The 23,651-nt window shown below is 37.5% G+C and overlaps 1 pseudogene across 1 annotated transcript in view; it reads left to right on the forward strand.

The window, feature by feature from the left end:
* Positions 1-5,939: 5,939 nt before the first annotated feature.
* The window catches only part of LOC308651304 (dehydrodolichyl diphosphate synthase complex subunit NUS1-like), a 119,354-nt pseudogene continuing 101,642 nt past the window's right edge, over positions 5,940-23,651 (forward strand). The window contains exon 1 of the transcript in view: positions 5,940-6,039. The product of the transcript in view is annotated as a dehydrodolichyl diphosphate synthase complex subunit NUS1-like (transcript). The remainder of the gene's footprint in view (positions 6,040-23,651) is intronic.

The following is a 23,651-nucleotide window of genomic DNA, read 5'->3' on the forward strand; positions in this document are numbered from 1 at the left end:
GATAAGGCTATGGACTCTCCTCTTGACCACCAGTAGTCCTAACCCTCATCAGCCTGTACAACAGCGATGGCTAATCACAAATCCTACTGGACAAAAAGTATGATCTATCTCACATACAGCCCCCTTAGGGACCTGGTGGCCATCTCTCCACCCAGACATTTGTCAGCTGGCTATAGGTCTTTCCTCTTAGGTATCCCTGATAAAAAAAAATCCCACTAAAATTCCATTAAATCCCTTCCGTACCATAGATAATAGAAACAAACATTATAGATGTAGGGACATGCGAGCCAGATGCAGGTTGGCTAACCTAGATTACTGTGTTTGCCCGGCAGAGTATCGAAGCCGCAAACAGTCATGGCTGTGTGGGGGAAAAGCCGACTTCTTCTGTAAGTCATGGGGATGTGAGCATACAGGGGCTGCCTTGTGGAACCCAAACTCCCCTGATAGGGACTAGCTGACCCTACTCCATGTGACACAAGTAGCCTATGTAACCCCCTAAATATAACCTTTACCTCCAAAGGAAGAAACCAAAATATCTGGACATGGCTTTCAGGAAGAACCTATGGAATGTGATTTTACACCACAGGATATGATTTTGGCCTTTGGTTCACTATCCAGTTTGAAAGAAAAGAAATTCCCTTAGCCATAAGGCCCAATCCCCTCAAGCCAGGAATTGGGCCTCATAGACCTCCCAAACCTAAATCTACTAGGATCCCTTCACTTTCCCATAGTCCTCAAGTTTTACCTTCATTTACTTCCCCAATCCAGAGTGAAGTCAACCCCTCCCCCTGGGGGCTAATTGAAGGAGCCTTTGCAGTACTGAATTCCATGCAACCAGTCCTCACTCAGTCTTGTTGGCTCTGTCTTTCCGCTGCTCCTCCTTACTATAAAGGGATAGCAATTGATGGGACTTATGCAGTAAAAGTGTAGAGTTTCTCCTGTAATTGGGGTGGAAATCCTAAGTTAACCTTCCCAGAATTAACCGGGGCAGGCTTATGTATAGGGTCCCCACCTAAAAGTAAACAATGCTTATGTACCCAGATAAAAAAATTAGCATCACACAGGGTTTCCTTACCCCTGAAAATGGAACCTGGTGGGCATGTGACTCAGGGTTAACTCCTTGCATTTCAGCCCAGGTGTTTAACAGCTCTGTAAATTATTGTGTAATGGTGCAGATGTTTCCCAGAGTGCTCTATCATGACGCAGGTTCGTTTGAAGATCAAATAGGGGGGCATACAACCCGGTTCCGCCAGGAACCTGTATCCCTCACTTTAGCCATCCTATTAGGAATAGGAGTTGCTGCAGGGGTGGGCACAGGGACCACTGCCCTGGTCCGTGGGACACAACAAATGACCCAATTAGAAGCAGCAATAGACCAAAACTTAAAGATATTAGAAACCTCCATCACAGCTTTGCAGGAATCTTTAACCTCTCTCTCTGAAGTTGTTTTACAGAACAGGCGAGGGTTGGACCTCCTCTTCATGAGAGAAGAGGGCCTTTGTGCTGCATTGAGGGAAAAATGTTGTTTTTATGCCGACCATACTGGAGTTGTAAAAGAATCTGAGTAAATTAAAAAGACGCGTTGAAAAGCGTCAGCGAGAGAGAGAGACGCAAAAAGGGTGGTATGAGTCTTGGTTCACACAGTTCCCCTGGTTGACTACACTTTTATCAGCCCTGGCCGGTCCATTAATAATCCTCATATTATTGCTAACTGTAGGACCCTGTTTTCTCAACCGTGTAATTTCCTTTCTCCAAGCTCAAATTGGACAAATCAAACTTATGGTAATCAGACAACAATATACCCCACTAGCAGACATAGAATGTGACAACCCCCAATGATCACTTTTATGATTAAAAGTAGCCAGAAGAAGAAGTGGGGAATGAAAGGTTAATAATGTTGAGAACTGTTTGCTAATCTTGTTCCCAGAATGTGCTGTCCCCAACTGCCAAACTGCAGAATGTACTCCCTCACCCGGTTGCATGCAAACCGCCCACTTGCCCTGACCCATCAATGAACTTCCCTCCCTGCCCTCTCCAAAGAAAGTATATAAGCTCTGCTTAAGTTGTTCTCAGGGCTCTCTGCTCTATTCAAGTGAGCTCTGAGCCCCAGCATGCTGGACCCCCAATAAACCCTTTGTTGTTGCATGAGACAGTCTCTTGGTGGTGTCTTCCTCTGACGCTCGCCTGACCTTTACACTTCCTGCCACCAAAATGAAACTACCTGCCTGATTATGCTGATGTACCCTTGGGACTGAGGTCTTCCCCTGGGAGCTCATCTAGGGAGAGACGAGAGAAAGTTCTCTCCCTGTGCACAGGTAGGATGATAGGGATAAGGAGGACTGAATTAGAAGTCCTCTAGATCAAAAGAAACTAGCATTAATCTGGCTGGATTTTACAACTGCTTTAAAAATATGCTTGTCTTTTAGAAGCTAACATTGTATAACTTCATGGATACATGCTTGGAATATTAGAGAATATGAGATGCATTTTGCTAATAATTTCCTTCTGTGACTTTCTGCCAATGGTTGATATCACTTAAATTATTTCTATGCCAATTTCTTTCACAAAAATACAATTGAATGCAACATGATATGGAAAGCAAGTGACTTGCTCTTGAGTGAGTCATAGATCTTTCTGACATTTGACCTGCTCACAGAACTTGTGAGTTTTAAATTTATTACAAATTTTTAAACTTCTTTAATAATTTTAATTTCAAAGACAAGACGCCAAGGATTTTTTTTTCTTTAGAAGAGGCTCATGTCTTTTGTTATTAATTCTATGTTTTAGCTTATAGCAAGATGTCTTATTTGAGTTTATTTTGATTTCTCACTGAAATTATTTTTAACTGAACAGTATCATTTCTTGAATGTAAAAACTGAAAGGAGGATTCATAATATTCTTAAGTCCAAAAAACCTTAGTTGTCTGCAAATGACTAAAGGAAGGAGGAATGTTGACCTGCAAATAATGAAGCAGCTGCAGTTAGTTGTCTGGCAGGAGGCGGCTCCTTGACTCTGGCTCTGCAGCGGCTGCCATTTGCTTAACTCCCTGCTTCTCCTTGTTATTTAGCTATGGTCATGTGTGGACGTTAGGATTTACTGCAATGCTCGGTTCATATCCGTACATCAGGTTTCCATGGAACAAAAGGTTATGATTCCTTTTCAGTGTGTCCAACCTTCTGAAAATGAATTTGCTAAGCAGAAGCAAATGTTTCTAGGAGTGTAGATTGAATGGGAGCTATTAAATAAATCTGTTGTAAAAATGATTCTCTTTTCTTACCATTAACTCCCTCCTTTAGCCTGCAGTGTTTCTTGTCATTACAGTAAGGCTGACACTCAGGAGTGGGATTTGGGAGAAGGAATCAAAAGAGCAAATTCATTCTTGTTTGTCTTAAGTCCCAAGTCTGTCAGTTGGAGCTTCCCCATCTCTACGCAGTCCTACTTGTGACCAGGCCTGATTGGAAGGAGGTAATGGTGGATGGATTGACAATTCATTAAAACAAAGGATACAGGCATTCAGTTAGATGGGAGGAAGAAGTCCGGGAAATCTACTGTATAGCATGGAGGCTATAGTTCATAGCAATGCATTTGTGTTATTGAAAATTATAAGAGTCTGGTTGCAATTTTAAGTGTCTGGATGCAAAACATGATGAGGGTATAGGGGAATACCTGTGTGAATCAGCACTGATAATTTGCTACTTCATAATATAAACATTTCAAATCATTATATTGTACACAGTAAATATATGCAACTAATTAAGTAAAAGAAGGTGGGAGGAGAATCAGAGACATTGTATCCAGAGCTTTTGTGAACAAAGAAAAAGGGATGTTTGTCTTCAGAAATCAAGTTATCTTGTCCATTGCAAAGTCATCAAAACACCCAGTAACAGGAGAACATCTAATTGAATGGAGATTGAACCTAGCTCTAGAAGATTTCTATAACCTGTGGATCCCTAGGTTCTAATGAAAATAATCCTATATTGAGCCCCTAGAAAAGGTAAATTACAAGTAGTAGTTTGGTTGAAATATATCTGAAAGAGTTCCATACTCAAATTTGTTTCTAAGTGAACTTTGCTTTTAGCCTGCAATAAAAATGTAGTAACCCACTCAGTTCAATAAAAATGCTTCTAGCAAAACATGATGTAATGAGCCAATTTGATTGAGTTCTGAGAAAGCTGAAAGTAGGTGTAGTTGAAGTGTGCACGAAAGGAAAGATCTGGACAAGATGAACAATGCACACATACACACACTACTCACCATAAATGCTGAAACACACCATATGCATGTGTAAAGACTGGCTAGGTAATTGAAATGACTTAATCTATCATTTGTATTGCATACTTAGATCATGAGACCCATAAAAGTTCTATTTAAATAGGAACCTGAATTCTTTAGTGTGCATAGGAAATAATATTGGAAAACTGGGCCTCTTGAATGAGCAAAGAGAAAACGTCCAACTGGGTATTTTGAAAAAATAAATTCTCAATTTGTTAAGTATACAGAAGAAGCCAATTTAAGTAGCAAATTGTCTAGTTGTTTAGTCAGTCCTAATGACTTATTCCTTATCTATTCTTTCCAAGAATAAACAAATTTGCATCTAAAATTGAGGACTTGAAGCAGTGTTTCATTGTTTGTGACCCTTAGTAAGGACAATGGAATTCCTAAAGGAGTCACTTAGACAGGCTTTAACATTAACACATTTGCTACTTCATAATATAAATATGTTTCAAACTTGGTGTTTAAATATAGATATATTTAAAACTTAGTGCTTAAAAATAAAACTAAAAGATACTCAGGATTTAAAAGTTACTGAGGAAAGGAGAAATTTAAGAATTCAGAGTTATACTAGTTTTTCACAGTCTCAAAATGCAAGGGCTACAACAACGTACTGGTACCCCTTACACATGGCAGGCTGTCCTGATGATGAGCAGAGATGCTAATACAGCCAAAGGTTTTAAAGAAAAGTAACCTAGAACTATAGGACAGGTAGTATGAGAACACACCGTAATAGCTTAAAATGTAGGTCCAGATTTACTAAATGCATACCAAATCCAAAACTTATCTTAGAACATTAGAAAGATTACTTAAGTGATTTTAAGTGATAATATTTAAAGTTTAATAAAATGTATGTGATGAATTATGTAAAAAAATAAATTACTAAATATAAAACTTTACTAATATAGATAAATCCTTTGGAAGAAAGTTATGACTAATAAAGATAGGATTTCATTTTCTTATGAATTATACTTTTATATATATATATTTCCTACTTTTAAGGTGACATTTGATTTCCTGAAGTTGTTTTAGATTAATATGTCATGATTTTCTTTCAAGTTAAAAGATAAACAATTTAAACTCAGATATTTTTCCAGTATAAAACTAACTCAAATATTTCTTTCCCTGAGATGCAACTTCAAAATGCATCTAAAAGTGCCTCAAACAGTGGCTTTAAATTTAAATAATAGTAAACAAAATGCTATTTATTTTTTTTAATTTTTACAAGCTGGTAAATTAGGCCCAAGTTTGGTTTTTAATGTTAAAGTTGTTTTCTTTTAAATTTTTTAATTAAGGGACTGTAATTGTTAGTTGAGATAGTTTTACAGGATAAAGGTCAACCATCATGCGGACCACATGTTCCCAGCCAATTCTCTGTGGAGGTCGCGGTTTCTTAGGCTGTGTCTGTCTGTCTGAGTTTTTACATTTAGTCCTTGTATAGAAATTAGACAACCGTTTTCCTCTCATTTTAGTTCAGAAGCCGAAGGAAAAGCTGATGTGGATCATGACTGCAGGCTTGGCTTTCTGCTGGCTTATGAGGGAGATATTGAAAAATAGGAACAGAAAAATAAGGCTCCTTTTGAAGGGAGGTATCCCAGCTCCTTCTTGTCTGTAAGTGGAGAGGAATCTAGCAGTTACTGGGTCTCTGGTGTCCAGCCTGATGACCAATGGCCAAAGAAAGCCAGCTGCTGAAGTCCCTGCTGGCAGGACTTGGGCAGATGCGCTGTGCAGTCCGCTGTCTGTCCAGGGATGTTGGGAAGCTCATAAGTAAGAAAAATAGGATCTACCCTCTATTTCTCTGCGAGTCTCTCTAAACCCGTTTGTCAGACAGAATCTGAGAACATGCCAGCAATATGTCTTATTAGTAAAACAAACTGAAACCTTACTGGCTTGGGTCATGCAGCACCAACAATAGGACTTTCTACAAGAAAGGAATTAAATCAATTACTTTGCGGTGGTAGAACACAGCAAGGGAAGCAGAGCCCCATTAGCATGAAAAAACAAAACAAAACAAAAACAAACCTGTTACTGTTGGAACTAAAATGGATCATGGGTCTCAATAAACATTCAACTGAATATTTATTTTTCTTTTTATATATAATTAATTTTTTAAATTTTCTATTTTTTTATTTATATGTGACAGCAGAATGCATTCCAATTCTCATTACACATACAGAGCACAATTTTTATACAATCATGTCTCCGGTTGTGTACAAAGTATATGCATACCATTCGTGTCTTTATACATGTACTTTGAATCATAATGTCCATTACATTCCACTATCATTTCTAACCCCATACCCACTCCCATTTCAACTTTGATGAAAGTTCATTGGCATAGAACATTTTAGCAGGAATCTTATTTTTAAGACTATCTTAAATATGAAAGTTCAATGTATTATTAACTACTCAAAAATGCACTTAGTTCTGAAAAGAATTTAAATATAACTTAGTATTTTAAAATGAAATTAAAATACACATATATTATTCATGTACTTCCAATCAAAAGATTCCTATCTGCTGTAGAATTAAGGGAAATCTTATATTGATTTATGCATTTATGAACCAAAAATATCTACTTCTCTAGCAGGGTGTTATAGCAACCTGAATGGACTAACACAATAAGTTTCTCTCATTTGAAAATATATCACTGATACAGCTTATAAATTTTCACCTAAGTTTCTAAAAGATTTGTCAGGGTGATTGTTTTTTTAATTTAAATGATTGGATCTGAGAATATAGCTCAGTGGAATAACACTTGACTAGCATGTATGATGCCCCGGGTTGGAACTCCAGCACCATAAAAAAAGATAAAAAAAATCATTAACAATAAAATAAAAATCACTATTTTACCCCATTTGTGGTTCAGTAGCAAAGTCTCTATGAATTAAAATCTTTACAAAATTTAAAAATATTAAAAGAATTTGTAGAAATGAAGAACCATGCTATGTTTTAGTTCCTATATAATGATACATAAAACAAAATGATAGATAAACACGCATATAACCCCATACATACATTTAAAATACTAAAGAATAGCACATACGTTAAGTATTTACATACCAGAGTATAAAGATAACATATTTATCAGATAACTTTTGTCAGATGTTTTCCTGAGGGCATGGACATTTTAAGATAGTCAGCCTAAGAGATAGACTCCATCTTTATCTTTCTGAGGGGGATTTGGGATGTAAAGGCAATTTTCCAAATTGCAGAGTATGGTTCCAGGGTCCATGTTTTTCAAGCTGAAATGTATTGTCTCTGCCCGTTTTAGATAGGAATTTAGTGAAGAACTGGTTCTGCCTGTTGTACACGGCAACTGATCAATTCCTGAGTAAGAAGGGGTTCTCACCTTTTTTTTTTCCATATTTTTATTGTTGCACTATAGTTGTAAATAATGATGGGATTTATTGATACATGTTCATATGTGCATAGATGTGACAATTTATATACCAATAACAATAATTTGACCAATATCACTTCAAGTATTTTTCCTTCCCTTCTTCCCTCTCCTGGTCCCTTTCATCTGGTCTTCTGATCTCCCTTCAATTTTCATGAGACCCCTTCTCCACCTTTCTTTTCCTTTCTCCTCTCTAACTTCCACATATGAGAGAGAACATATGACTCTTGACATTCTTTCTGAATTTGTCTTATTTTGCTGAATATAATGGTCTCAAGTTCCATGCATTTCCCTGCAAATTACATAATTTAATTTTTCTTTATAACTGAATAAAAATCCATTTTGTATGTACACCACATTTGCTTTATCCATTCACCCACTGATGGACACCTAGGCTGGTTTTATAGTTTTGGCTATTGTGAATTTTGCTTCTATAAACATGGGTATGCCTGTATCACTGTAGAATGGTGACTTTAATTCTTTAGGATAAATAATGAGTAGTATGGCTGATTCAAATGCTGGTTCCATGCCTAGTTTCTTGAGGAAGTTGCATACTGATTCCCACAGTGCTTGCACTATTTTACAATCCCAACAATAGTGTTAAAGATTTCCTTTTCTCTACATGCTAACCAGCACTTATTAGTATTTATATCTTTGTTGGCTGCCTTGCTTGATAAAAGTCGAAAAACATACATTGGAGAAGAGTCTTTTTAAGAAAATGGTTCTGGGAAAACTGGTCATCTAAATGTAGAAGAATGAGATTAGACCCTTAACTTTCACCCTACTCAAAAATCAACTCAAAGTGGATCAAAGACCTAGGAATTAGACAAGAAACTATGCAACTCCTAGAAGAAAACATAGGGTCAACACTCCAACATACAGGCATAAACTATGACTTTCTCAGTACAACCCCTGAAGTTCAGGAAATAATGCCAAGAGTCAATAAATGGGATGGCATCAAATTAAAAAGCTTCTGAACAGCAAATGAACCAATTAAGAATGTAAAGAGAAAACCTACAGAATATGAGAAAATCTTTACTAGCTATTCTTCTGAGAGAGGATTAATATTCATAATATACAAAGAACTAAAATGTCTTAACACCAAAAGAAAAAAAAAGAAAGAAAGAAAGAAAGAAAGAGCAAATAACCCTATGAATAAATGGGCAAATGAACTAAACAGACACTTCTCTAAGGAAGACATACAAATGGCCATCAAATATATAAAAACTGTTCAATAGCATTAGCAATCAGGGAAATGCAAAACCAAAAATACTCTGAGATTTCATCTCACATCAGTCAGAATGGCAGCTCACCTTCTTTTTTCTCAGAGCCACTGGCTCCGAGAAAAGTTCCAAATAATTGAGGAAGAATAATCTGAATAACCCCCTTTTTCCATCCTTGTAGACCCCACAGCACCGTTTGCAATGTATACATTTTCTGTAAATCTACACAAGTTTCTCCTCTAGCATTTTGCTTAATCTAGTTACACTGCGGGAAACAGCATTCAGTTATGTTATGTTATGCAGTTAAGTTGCATCAAGCAGCACTCAGAGAGAGGAGGGGAACTCCAAACTGTTTTATGCTGGCAGGCCCAGAGGAAAACAAAATTTCAAATTCTAAGCCCTGACCCACAGCTTCTCATGACATTTATAGGTTATTTGGCATCATCTTAGACCCATCCTATCACTGGGGCTTTTATCCTTAAGAGAAAAATTTATAATCTATGTGGCTGAAAGCCTTGTCCTGGGTCTCTAACATAAAGTATTCTCACCAAAACAGGTAAGAGGCTCTTTTCCCAGGCATCTGTTACATGTCAAAGGGAGTAGTCAGACTCCCGGGGCAATTATGTACAATGCAAAACCCCTGAGGTCAATTAGGCTTCCTGGAGAAAGACTGGGAGAAGGAAAGGGAACTGACCCTTTCCCCAGGCCTTGGTTTCTTGCCAGAAGGGTTTATCATTCCATTTCACAGCCAGGTCTGGTGTGGCCACCACAGTTAGAACAACATAAAGGTGGGCAGTAGATTGCACAAAACTCCTGATACACTCTTGCCAATTCGTGTTTTTCGTGAGGATGAAAATCTTTTAAATGAAGATTTCTTTAATGGTCTTGCCCTAAAGCCATGCATTTACTTATTTATTTTCTAAATGTGAAGTCTCTCAAGGGACATGGTTTAGTACAGCCTTTTCCAAACCTATGTCTAAGAAATTTAGAGAACACAGAGATTGGAAGTTCAGGAAAGGGGAAACTTTTTGGGTTGATGAATCCCAGGGATGACTTAGAGCAAAACTGCTCCACTGTGAGGTGGTACATTAGTTTTCCAGAGCTGCTGTGACACGGTATCATGGGCCATGAGCGCCAGGATAGCCTACATTTAATCGCCAGCTGCTCAGAGGACTAGAACCTGAATTCAAGATGTTTTGGGGGTGGGCTTCTTCAGAGGGGGGTGGGAGAAACTGTTCTCTCCTGGTTTTGGAGGAAAGAATCCTAGAGTCAGGGAGGACCATGTTCCCTCTGAAAGCTGCAGGGAGCCTGCCTTTGCCTGTTCCCAGCCTGGAGTCCCTTCCATTGTTCAGCCTCCCTCCATCCCAGCCTCTCCACGTGGCCTGCTGCCTGGGTCTACATCACCTCGCCTTGGGGTATCTGTCTGCATGTCTCGATTTCCCTTTCTATGAGAACATCAGTCTTATAGGATTAGGATCCACCTGAACAACCTCATTTTAGCTGGATTGCCTTTGTAAAGGCACTAATCTTCAAATAAATCCCCATTCTAAATTACCAGGGGATAGAACTCCAAATACGTTTTTCAGGGGGAGACAATTCAACCCCCAACTTCCAGTGAACAGGTAGGACTTCTGACTGTACTTGGTTTGGATCAAGGAAATCGTGACTTAAATAAAATGACTTCATTGACAAATATTTGGATTTTTAAATACCTAGTTATGGGAAGTTTAATACAAATACATGTCTTTATAGAGAGAAATTTAAAATAGAATATATATTAAAGTAGAAAATGCACATACCCTTTTAAATATTTAATCATAAAACCCCCAAATACTTATATATAGTCAGAAGTAAATATTCACAATATTTAACTTGTAACATCTCTAAAAAGTAGAAGAGAAAAAAATATTAACTTTTATAATGATGTTACAGTTGTTAAGGGAAATTCCATAATTACCTAAGATGAGAAAGCAAAAGCCTATCAATTTACATAAAACACACAGTGTTGTGTAAATTAATGTAAACTTTAGAACCACACAGAGGTGTTCACTGCTGTAGAATCCTTATAGTTCCTTAATGCTTACAGATGAAGTAATATTGTAGAACTTGCAAGAGAGAAATTAATATTCTCTTTAGCATGGGAGCTGCCTTCGCATATTATTTCTAGGTGGAGAGAGGAAAACTGGGTTTAGAAGGGACAATCAGACTTCCATCCTTTCTGCCTTATTTAAATGTTTAGCAAATATAGCAATTGTTAAGATTTGATTAAGCTAGGTACTGGCTATTTTCTTTTATTCTTGGTATTTTCTGCACTTTTAAATATTTTGTTACTTTTTAATCTAAAAAAAATAAAAGAAAGCACAGAGATCTAAGATGGAACTCTCTGGATTTTCATTCTGAGATTAAATGTGTCACTTCCAGCAAAAAAGGCAAGTCACCTGCCTGGTGGCTTTCCTCATTAAAACAAAAGTACTCACTTCCGAGAACACAATGAAGAAAAATAAAGGGGAAAGTGTTTTGAAATATTGAAAGTCCTACTAAAACTAAAGTATTTATGGAAACATAAAAAGCATTTGGGCCAGTGTTCTTGTAAATTTAAGCCATGTAGATTGATCTGAAGCATGGAATTATGAAGGATGAAGGTAACGTTTTAGGATAGTTTAGTTTTAATTATGGTTGTTAACCTACAGAATAAAATCAAAAGGGAGTACATGCAAATAGAAAAATATGATTCTATTATTTTAAAACATCAATAGTAGTTAGAGATGGCATTACTAGTTTAATATACAGTTAGTTTCATAACATTTTCTTCCAAGAGAAATCATTGAGTGTGAGTGTTCCCAGCTAGATTATGCTGGCCGATTAGTAGTGTCATGTTGCCATCTTGTGGACAAACTAGGAATTGTAGCATTCTCAGGTCATAAACTAGAATTAGTTATGATTTGTTTGCAATGGAAACAACTCAAGTTCTCTTTCAGCTATTTTGAAAACTATAATATTTGATTGCCAATTATAGTCAACTTATTTTACATTAGAGCACTGGATGTTATCTTACCCAAGCAATTGCAACTTTGTTCCTTTGACAGATCTGTCCTTATCCATCCTTCAGGAATCCCCTCCCAAATCTCTACACAGTTTCTCATATGATCACCATTCTTCTCTCAACTTCTATGAGATCACATTTTTAGATTTGGCCTATAGTAAGATCGTGTTTTACTTGTCTTTCTGTGCCTGGCTTATTTAATTTAATGACATCCAGTCTCTTCCATGTTGTCAAAAAGATATATGCCCATTGTTTTTCATGACAGAATACTATTCCTTTGTCTATATGTACCACCTTTTTGTCATCCATTCATCCATTGATGACCATTTAGATTGATTCCATATCAATGCTATTGTACATGGGTGTGCAGATGTCCCTTCAAACATTTGGTTTCATTTCCTTTGGATATATACTCATTAGTGGGATTGCTTGATCATATTGTAGGTTTTGGAGAAACCTCAATGCTGGTGCCCATAATGGTTGCAGTACTTTACCTTCCTGGGTCAGCACTCCTCACACACATGTGTTTATGTCTCATAGCTTAGTAGTCAATTTTTTGTTTAAACACAGCACACACACACACACACACACACAGTTACACACATCCACACACAGAGAAGCCCTGCAGGAACTTGGTTTGCTTGCAGGGAATGGATATGAAGTGGAGAGTGAGAGTGGTTTAATTTCTCCACACTATCCTGTAACTGTGTGACATGGCTCATTTTATCAAATTTGTTGAGATGTTTGTTTGAAAGAATTCAAAGAACTTTAATCCATAGTGACTTACAAATACATGTGTCACGTATATCTCATAGGATTTTGTTGCCTTTCTTTAACTTCTGATTAATTCAGCAAATGTTATGTTCCAGTCCCACCAGACCCACAGATACACATCAACTAAAATAGTAAATAAGCAGAATGAGTACTATTTTTGTTCTGCAAAAAAAAGTGTTTCAATTGTTTCAATGGGGGGTTCTATAGAACTTTTGGAGTTCTACAAACTTTTAGAGCTTCTGAAAGTTTATGATTTAAATAAATGAAATTTTGTGCTTTGTTATGCTTGGGGTGAATTCCTAGTTATTTAGTTAAAAATCTCTCAGTACTGCAGAGCAGCGTGCATTAGAAATACATTTAGTTGCTTGAGTCTAATCTCAGTTTCTGGAGAAAGTGTTGTCTAATGATAAGTAATGAATGTTTCATAGTATACAAAATAGATTGTTGGGCTGACAATATTGGTCTCTTCCTGAGTTAGTTCTTCCAAACTCACGTGATGCATCTGTGGTTAATTTTTATGAGACCAAGACAGTCTTTCAGCATAAAAAATAACATCAGAGGGGAATTTGCAAACCAAAAAAAAAAGGGATACTTTTCCTACTGCAATTCAGCTGTCTCCTGCCCATCAATTGTTATTTTACAAATTAGAGACATGGGTTATAAAGGTTGGAGGTGAATTGCAGTGTCAATATTTCCCATGCAGTTTCCTATTCAGTCATCCATGAAAAACCATGTGCAAAGAATGCTATGGTTCCCACCGAACCCAGAGGGACATAGTTGCCACTCCATGCTCTCCGATAGGCAAAGGTGGTGATTTATTTTAAGTGGATACTGAAATCTCAGAGTCAAGTTTTTGTAAACTGAAGTCACATTGTGTGCAAAGTATTAGAGAACAAGTTATCTATTAGTGGAACCAGAGAAAAAAGCTTGTGACCACCTGGGACTCTTCACACATACATTAGAGGGAGAAAAATGCCCTTTCAAAATTCAATGAGAGCTTGGAAAGACTGCACTCTGGAGGGCATGGCCAGCGTCTCTGCTGGAGACACGCAGGCCATGGAACAAGTTCACTACCAGCAGCTGGAGAAGAGGAAATATTCAGACAACTGATTCCTCCAATCAACGTGAACTTGTAGCATTGGTAGGATTCACAAACAGTGTTCAAATTTAGCACTTGTTTTCTGTTTTGATGAGCTGCTTCAAACACTCATAGGCATAGAAATGTTTAAAGTTCCATCTTTGCATCTGGACAAAAAAGGGTATGTTGGAGAATCGTGTTGGGATCCACGGCCATGGACTTATCAACGAACATTTGCATTTTGCAAGAGGGTTCATCTGCTGTTGCAAAACTAAAGCTACACTTCTGATGTTTTGTGATTGTTTTTGTCAAAACCCTTGGATATAAAATAAAAAGTATTTCTGGGTGATGTTATCATGTGGCTCAATAGTCACAGGCAAGCTCAGTGGAGTATCTTCAAATGGCGATGTGGAAAACAGCACAGAGAACACAACATTTTCCTGCTGCCCTGCATGACCTCAGCTGTGTGAGCAGAGGCACATCTCTCACCAGGATATACAGAGTGAAATGGAATTACAGCAACTTCTTCAAGAACGTAGTAAGCCTTGTGTTCTGTCTGGTTTGAAGAGCAAGGGCAGAGAATGGAAGTGACACACTTAGCAGAAAAATCTCACTGTAAGAACCAGATGGCCAAGTCTCTGAAGGATGCTGGAGAACACTTTTTTTTTTTTTTTTTGATTCAAGAGGATATAGGAGGATACCCAGTCATTTCAAAGGAAATTCTGAAATTTTCCCATTCTCACGTGGGTTTTAGCGAGAGAAAGTTGTAAATAAATTAAATGTTACTGAAAGCTATCTAGAGAAACTGCAGGGCCCAATTGGAAAAGAAAAAAAAGAGTAAGAATTTATATCTCCCTTTGAACACAGTGTGAGGCCAGATGGTGGGGGGCTGCTCCGAGAAACTCTGGCTCAGCCTCAGGAAGCCCCACAGAGGGAGAGGAAGCCCAGCCCAGTGTGGGCAAGTCAGGAGATGGGCTCAAGGTGAGAAGTATGGATCTGCTTGTGGATCTTAGTGGAAATCAGGAAACTTTTGGTGCAGTTTTCAATTTTTATTTTCACATGAGAGCAAGTTTCTTATAATAAAAAAGTTCTCAGGTCTAGACAGGAAGAAATTGACTCATTTCACCTGAAAATGAAATCTATGTTTGTTTATCTTGACTTCTATTAAAAATGCAGTATTTTTTTTTTCAGCAAAACCCCACCAACTTTTCATCATCCCATTCCCAGTAGATGACTGGCCAAGTCTGTGTGGACAGACAGCGTTCCTTCCTTTTGTGAGGGAGGGATCCTTCCCAGCCCAGGGGTGACCTCCTCCCAGGGTGGAGGTCTGTGCTGTGCACCAGGGAGACCATCCACAGCCTCTGGCTGCCTCTTCTTGCTTGTGAGATGGCCTTGTGTGTTCTCTACTCTCAACTCCATCACCTCCACTCAGGGAGCGCCCGGGCTCTGCCTGGGATCCTCCTTGGATGCTGGTGGTTTCTTGGCTTACACCCCTGGTCTTCAGAAAGACAACTGGATGCATTGTGTAGTGTTCTTTTCCTCTACAAAACACAGGCTCAAGAGCAGCTTCTTCAGTTCAAGATCAAGGTGGAGAGCAGTTAAGGGTACTGTATGCATCAGGTTTGAACTGAACCCATGTCTGGACCCAACAATGTGCTGAGTTTAGTTCTACCTCAAAGGTGCAGAACTTTGGCTTTTCAATTTGAAGGAAGGATTTCTAAATTTTGAAGACCCTAACTTCCATTTACTCCCTGAATATTATGAAGAAGAAAAAAAAAAGAAGAGGAGGAAGAAAAAGAAAAGAAACCCTCAGCTCACGTCCACTGCTCCAGCAAGTTCATCTTTATCAGCAGTTTCCTAAATAAGGAAAGAGCCAAGGAATGTTGTGGAGAACTTTCTTAGAATCTCCTCTCCTCTGATCTTGGCCCTGCAGAATCTCCCTGCCTGGTGATGCTGATATCTTCAAATAGATATTACTACTTTCATAGTTTTAAATCCATCTTGCTTGTTTTCAAAAGGAAAGCTTTTGAAATTACCAGTGTCATTATTACTGGACATGAAATTTTATAGTATTAATTCCAGGGTTTCAACTGTGGCATAGATACTTGTCTTAAAAAAATTCGAAAAATGTGAAAATGGAATGTTTTCTCCTAGTTAGAGAGGGGGAGATTTTACTGCCATAAATAGGATCATCAAAGACAGTGTATTTATTAACTTTCTATTAGGATGTGTGTATATGTATAAAATATACATGTATATATACATATATTATTTATTGCTTATTTTTATTTGTAAATTTGTTAACAGAATCTTCACCGCAGCTATTTATCTATTAAAAATGGCTTGTTTTTCTTTACAACGGTTTTATGTTCATAGCAAAATTAAGAGGAAGGTACAGAGGTCTTCCACATGGCCCTGCCCCATGCAGACTCAGTTCTCTATGATCAGCATCTCCCACCGCAGTGGGGTTTAGAGGGTCCTGAATTGGCACATAGCAATCCCACAAAGTCCTACCTCTGAACACCATAGGCACATTGGTTTTACCCTCCTAACACCTCCAGCTGGGGAAGGGATTTCCAGTTGTTTGAGGATGGACAAACCGCACTCAGACCCACCTCGGTGCAGCACGACGTGGCCTCTGCGGTTACAGGTCACAGGCAAGGTCTCTGCCCATCGTCAGAATTCACCACCTGGCAGGCAGAGCCAGCCTTTCCTTGCCTTTGGCGTGGGCAGAAGGTGGGTCCCTGGCACAACACCCAGTCCTCACAGCAGAGCTCCCTGCCGAATGGCCATCGGGCGACGTCAGGGAGCCACGGTTCCACCCCGGTGCTGCTCCAGGTGGGTGCTCTTCGGTGGCTCTCACGGCCTCAGCCTTCGCCCCTGCACATCTCCCGGGTGTGCGTCAAGGACCAGGAGGCTCGTTCTCGGGATGTCTCTCCCAGCCCCACCCAAAACACCCTGGAAACTAATTTTTATTGTTTATTTCTATTTGCAAATTTGTTGATGAAATCTTCAGCACAGCTATTAATGGTAATATCTAATTCTAGGGTTAAAGACTGCAAGTTTTCACAGCCAGCTTCAAAAATGGGAAGTCAGGGGCTGGGGATTGAGGTTAGTGGTACCACAGTTGCCTAGCATTTGCCAGAGCCTGTGTTCCATCCCCAGAATATCTCTCTCTCTCTCTCTCTCTCTCTCTCTCTCTCTCTCTCTCTCTCACACACACACACACACACACACACACAAAATGGGAAATTCATGTGTTTGACAAAGTACAATGAAAAAATTCATCAAGTTTATGTTAGCTTATATTTAGTGCTCATATGTCATATAGAAAATTGTAAATACATCATCAAATGATAAAGCCCAGGTAATGATGCTCTACAGTCTTTAATATATATATATATATATATATATATATATAATATATATATATACACTATACATATATATTGTATATATATATATATTATATATATTATACATGACAGTAGAATGTATTGTGACATATTATACATACATAAACTATAACTTATTCTGTGTAGGTTCCCACTCTTGTGGTCAAACATGATGTACAGTTAACCTGGCTGTGCATACAAATACAAGGATAGGAAATTTATGTCCAGTTGATTCTACTGTCTTTTCTATGCCCCCCCTTCCTTTCATTTCCCAATTGTTATTTATTGTTCCTTGTATTCTTTTGAACTGCCATTCTGACTGGAGTGAGGTGGTGTAGTATTAATTTTTATTTCTCTAATTGCTAGAGATGTTGAACATTTCTTCATATATTTTTTTGATCACTCGTATTTCTTCTTCTGAGAAGTACATGTTCAGTTCCTTTGCCCATTTATTCATTGGGTGATCTTATTTTCTGGAATAGAGTTTTTTGTGTTATTTGTATATCCTGGAAATTAATGCTTTATCTGAGATACTGATGGTGAAGATTTTCTCCCAATCTGTAGGATCTCTGTACACGTTCTTGATTGTTTCCTTTTCTGTGAAGAAGCTTTTCAGTTTGATATCATCCAGTTTATAGATTCTTAACTTCTTTTACTTTAGGAGTCTTGTTGAGGAACTCAATTCCAAGCTGACATGTTGGTGAGTTGGGCCTCTAAAGGAACAGAATAGAAGACACAAAGACACAACCGTATAAATACTATTATCTCATCCTACACAAAGGCACCATAAACATACATCGGAGAAAAGATAGCCTCTTTAAAAAATGATGCTGGGAAAACTGGCAATCTGTATGTAATAGAATGAAATTGAACCTCTATATATCACCCTGCTCAAAACTCAACTCTCAGTAGACCAGAGACCCCGCACTCAGTAGAAGAAAAATCAGGCCTTTCTCTATGGTCTTCATTTCCTTAAAAAAGTCACTTTTTACGCTTGAACGTAACAAAATGAAAATTCAGAAAACTTCCAGTGAATTGTTCAAACGATTAACAGTTAAACATAACAGTCAATTGTAAAGGCACAGCTTTTCATTTTGCCTAGTGTTCACATTCATGACGCCCGTATGTAAAAGATTCTAAGTCACCACACTTTGGGCCCATTATTTCTGTTACCCTGTTAATAGCACTGGTTTGGTGTCCCACTTTCCTGGCATCAGGAAGACGCTGACGATCCCACTGGGAACCTGGGAGATTTTTCTCAGCATTATAATTCATGTCTCACCATATTTCAAAACAACATAATTCAACCCATAAATGAACTTGTCTGTATCTTCTCCACAATTCAAATGAGTTAGTGAAATATTTTCAGCTTACATATTCTTATCAATTACATATGACAGAACTTGTTATTTATAATATTATCAATCTATTCTACACAAAAAAATGAATTCTTTTCTTTTGGATGATTGGAGTACCGAGTTTTTTATTTAATTTTATTTTAAGGATTGGTACATGTACCTAAATGTTAAACGACTTGGTTTATATAAAATTTCCTTAATATTAAGCAAATTTTATAAGATGGAAATATTATCCCATTTTCATTAAGCACATTTTCACTTCCTTATATAGTTTGGCAAAATACTAAGTAAATCCATCACACTACAAATAATTTTCCAGAAAGGAAGACAATCTCCAATTATTCTCAAATGTGAAATAGGTGAATATTATAACAGATGAAATATTTGAAAGGAAAAAAGAAAGTGTAAAATTTAATTAAACCATTAATTAGACTATATTTTTTTAGTTATAGTTGAGTTTTTTAGTTATAGTTGGTATTTGTAGGAATTTATTGGCAAATTTGACAAAAGTGATACAATTATAAATACCAAAAATAACTACTGGAATGATTTTTTGCTAAAGAAAAATATGAATATCAAATATATTTTTACTTATCTGAAAACTTATGATCTTTGCTACCATTGGGCACACCATAATTATGGACATGTGAAGTGCTGATGAAGCTGTTTACTGTAGAATTAATGACTACATAGTTTTGCATGAGACCAAACTGAGTTTGGGTTTTCCTTAGGTCCATATTAGTTGTATAGACTGTGTGAAGTTAGTAACTCACTGTGCCTCAGACACCTCAAATACACCAGGGAAGTGTTGCCAGAGACACTGTGGTGGTCAAATGAAATTATGGCCAGTATGAACTTGGTGCTGCTCAGCCAAGGAACGTAACTGAAATGTTTGCCATCAGCACCAGTATGGTTATTTTCTACACAGGGGTAACTGAATGGCATATCGTGTAATCATATGTTAGGAGATATTAAGTAAAAAACTCAGAGAGACAGGGTATTAATCAAAACAATGTAAAAGCAAAAAAAAAAAAAAACAACATCAGAGTTTAGACCCCAAGATGTACAAAATTGGACATGATCCATGGCAGATGAAATGATCTGGAAAGAACTCAAAGATGATGCTTTGGTTCATTAATTTGTTCATTTATGCAACTGTCAGTCATCAGGCAGTCTTTAAAGAGCGTTAGCTGTGTTGCACTATAAACAAATTAGCTTCATTCCAGGGATGCAAGAATGATTCAACATAGGCAAATCAATAGATGGAATAACCCAAATAAATAGAATCAAGGAAAACAAAATTATTTCAATAGATGCAGAAAAATGTGTTTGATAAAACTGCAAATGAGTGATTAAAAACCCGGAAGACATTAAGGACAGAAGGCATTTACTCAACATCATATAGGCTGTATATGACAAACCCAAAGCCCCCAGAATACGGAACTGGAAAATCTGAACACAATCCTAAAATCAGGCACAAGACCATGTTATCCACTCTCTACTCCTGGTCAATATTGCATTCCACAATTTAGCTTGAGCTATTTGGAAAGAGAAGAAAATTAAAGAGATACAGATAGGAAAGAAAGCAGTAGGACTGTCTATATTTGCAGATGATCTGATCAAATACTTCTAATATCCTAAAAGCTCCACTAAAAGATTTCTAAAACAGATCAATTTTGCATTGTAGCAGTAACAAAATCAAAACAAAATCAATAGCTCTTCTCTACATCAATAACAAATCTGGTGAGAAAGAAATCAGAAAAACAATTCCATTCACAGTAGATTAAGAAAAATATACTTTGGAATAAATGTTGAGAAAAAGTTAAAAGAATTCTACAAGGAAAAGCAAAGAACACCAAAGAAAGAAGGTATCAGAGGATGGATAGATCTCTAGTATTCATGGGTGAGCTAAAATGATTTTGTTAAAATATCATACTACATAAAATGATCTACAGATTCAAGACATTCCTATCCTAAGACCAGTGATATCTTCTGTGAACTAGAAAAGCAATCCTAAAATTCATAGGAGGGAACAAAAGACCTTACACTAGCCAAAGCAAAAAGAGTAAAGTTGGAGACATCATCACACCTGATTCACATTCCATGAGAGAGTTATAGTAATGAAAACAGCTTGGTTACTGACACAGAAATAGACACAAAGTCCAATAAAGTGGGATGAATGATGCACAGACAACCCACGCTGCTACAGCCATCTGATACTGACAATGGTGTCAAAAACATTTTGTTTTGGTTTAGATATGATGTATCCCCCCAAAGCTCACATGCTAGAAAATACAAGAATTTTCATCAGTAAGATGATAAGATGATGAGAAGTGTAACCTCATCAGTGAATAAATCCACAGGCATGGATTTATTGGTCAGAAGTTGTAGGCAGGAAGTGTGTGGCAGGAGGAAGTAGGACATGGGGTGTCACTTTGGGGTTTGTATTTTGTCCCTGGGGAGCTGAACTCTCTCTACTTCCTGGTTGCCATATCTTGAGCTGCTTCTCTCTGCCAATTCCTTCTGCCATGATATTCTGCCTCACCTTGGGCCCAGAGCTGTGGAGTTGGACTGTGGACTGACCCTCCAAAACCATGAGCCAAAAAAACTTTTTTTTTCACTCTAAATTGTTCTAGTCAGATCTTTGTGGTCACAGTGACAAAAGAGCTGAATAAAATACGTGCATTGGAGAAGAGACAGCCTCTTTAAAAAAAAAAAAAGGTTCAGAGAAATCTGGATATACATATGTAAAAAATTAAAAGTAGATTCCTATCTCTTACCTGTACCAAAGTCAACTCAAATTAGATCAAATACCTTGGAATAAAATTAGAGTCTTTGCAACTGCTAGAAGAAAACAATGGGAGAACACTCCATCACGTAGGGGTAGACAGCAACTTCCTTAGTAGGACTCATACAGCTCAGCAACTGAGCTCAAAGACCAATAAGTGGGCTGGCACCAAACTAAAAAGCTTCTGCCTTGCAAAGGAGAGTGTGATCAGAACCTACAGAACAGGAAGAAAGTCTTTGACAGTGACACTCCCAACAGAGGATTAATGTCCAGAATATACAAAGAACTCAAAAAACTCACACCAAAGAACCAAATAACCAAGTCAATAAATGGTCTGATGAAATAAGACATTTAAAAAAGAAGTACAAATGGCAAATAGTTATATGAAATGTTTGAACATTCTCAGCCATCAGGGAAATGCAAATCAAAATCGCACTGAGACTCCATCCCACTCTTGTCAGGATGGCAATCATCAAGGATACAAATAACAATAAATTCTGGTGAGGGCACTCATTTCCAGGATCCTTGTGATAATAGGAAAATAGAACCCTTATAATGTTAGCTGGAATGTAAATTAGTAGAGTCACTATGGAAATCAGTATGGAGGGTCTTCAAAAAACTGAAAATGGAACTACCATAAGATCCAGCTCCACCACTCCTTGGTATCTAGCCAGAATAATTGACGATAACATATTTTAGAGACACATGCATTCCATATTTATTGCAGTATAATTCACAATAGCCAAGTTATGGAGTCAGCCTTGGTGTCCTTCTACAGATGAATGGATAAGTAAAGTGTGATATATATACACAATGGAGCTTTATACTGTCACAAGAAAGAAGGAAAGCATGCCATTTTCAGGAAAATGGATGGTGTTGGAGAGCATTGTGTTAAGTGAAGTGTGCCAGGCTCAGAAAGACAGGGACCATAGGTTTTTCTCTCATAGGCAAAAATTAGAAAGCAAAATAAAAAAAAAATAAAAAACACCAAAACCCTCCATGAAAACAGAAGAGAAATTATTAAGGTAAAATAAGGAAATCCAGTGAATAGGAATGGGGGAGGAGAACGAGAAGTATTGGGAGAAAATTTTGATCAAATAATGCTACATACATGTTTGAATATGCCACAATAAAACCCAGTATTCTGTATTATAATTAATATATTCTTATTTAAAAAAGAGTAGAAATTGTGTGTCAGGCACTAGTAGAGGCTGTTAACTTGTGTATAATTCCTGAAATTTGTGTATTGTGTTCACAGCTATATCCTGAGAGCCAAGAACAATGAGTGATTGGCATGTGACGAAACTCTATGAGTAATGATGTAAAATATAATAATTATAATAGGTATAATTTATATATAATATTCTACTGTTTCAAGGAGTTTTACTCCCATAACATAGACATGTTCTAGGTCACATAAGGATTTATTTAAATATTGCTTTGGAAACTTCAGAGAAATGTGAAACTTTTTCACATTATAGAATTTGTTGTATATTTTATGATGTATTGTTTGAATGAAACTCTCATCTTTGATGTTATGAGTGCGTTTGTCGAATCATCCTGGATAAAAATCTTGTTTTTCCCTTTTTATCAACTATATACAACGGGATGGCCCCTATAAATCAAGAGCTAATTGAACACAGAGAAAGTGCATATTTCAGGATGACCACTAGATGTCACCACAGGTCGCTTGTTAGAAAGAATCTACTACAGACCCACAAATGAACACAGAACTGCGTTGATCTTGCAAAAAAAAAGTACAAATGAAATAAATTTAACTTAGCTTTAAAAAAAAGTAAGAAATTTTATAACATGAATGCATTCATGTGTTTTTTTCTCCAATGAAATATATCATAGGAAGTTTTGAAGGTCTGTATCACCTCTGATACTATTCCCTAACAGCAATGACTGAAGGGAATGCACTTCAGCTGAAGAAGTCCACAGAAACGGATAGTTGTGCCAATCATGGATGCCCAGATACAGAAGGACACACTGATTTCAGAACGGCATGCATATCCCAGAGGCAGCTGTAAAGAGTTTTGTAGGGCTTGATGCAGGGGTGGAGGTGGGTGGGTGGGGTACCAGGTACAATCCAGGTGTGACTAATTTATAAGTGATAATGAGAATGCAAACAGGTGAGCACACACTCATAACCACCTTGGCAGGGATAAGAAGTAGAAAAGGAGAATCAGGTGCAATTACTGGTGGCGGGTATAGAAAGGGTTAGCCGTCTAGAAGAAAACCCTCCAACCACCCTCACATTTACATCTCCACTTGTCCCAGTGGCAAGCTGCCTTTAGACCAGCACTGGAGGGGACAA

Source organism: Spermophilus citellus (assembly GCF_964194105.1).
Source record: "Spermophilus citellus genome assembly, chromosome: 6".
NCBI lineage: Eukaryota > Metazoa > Chordata > Mammalia > Rodentia > Sciuridae > Spermophilus > Spermophilus citellus.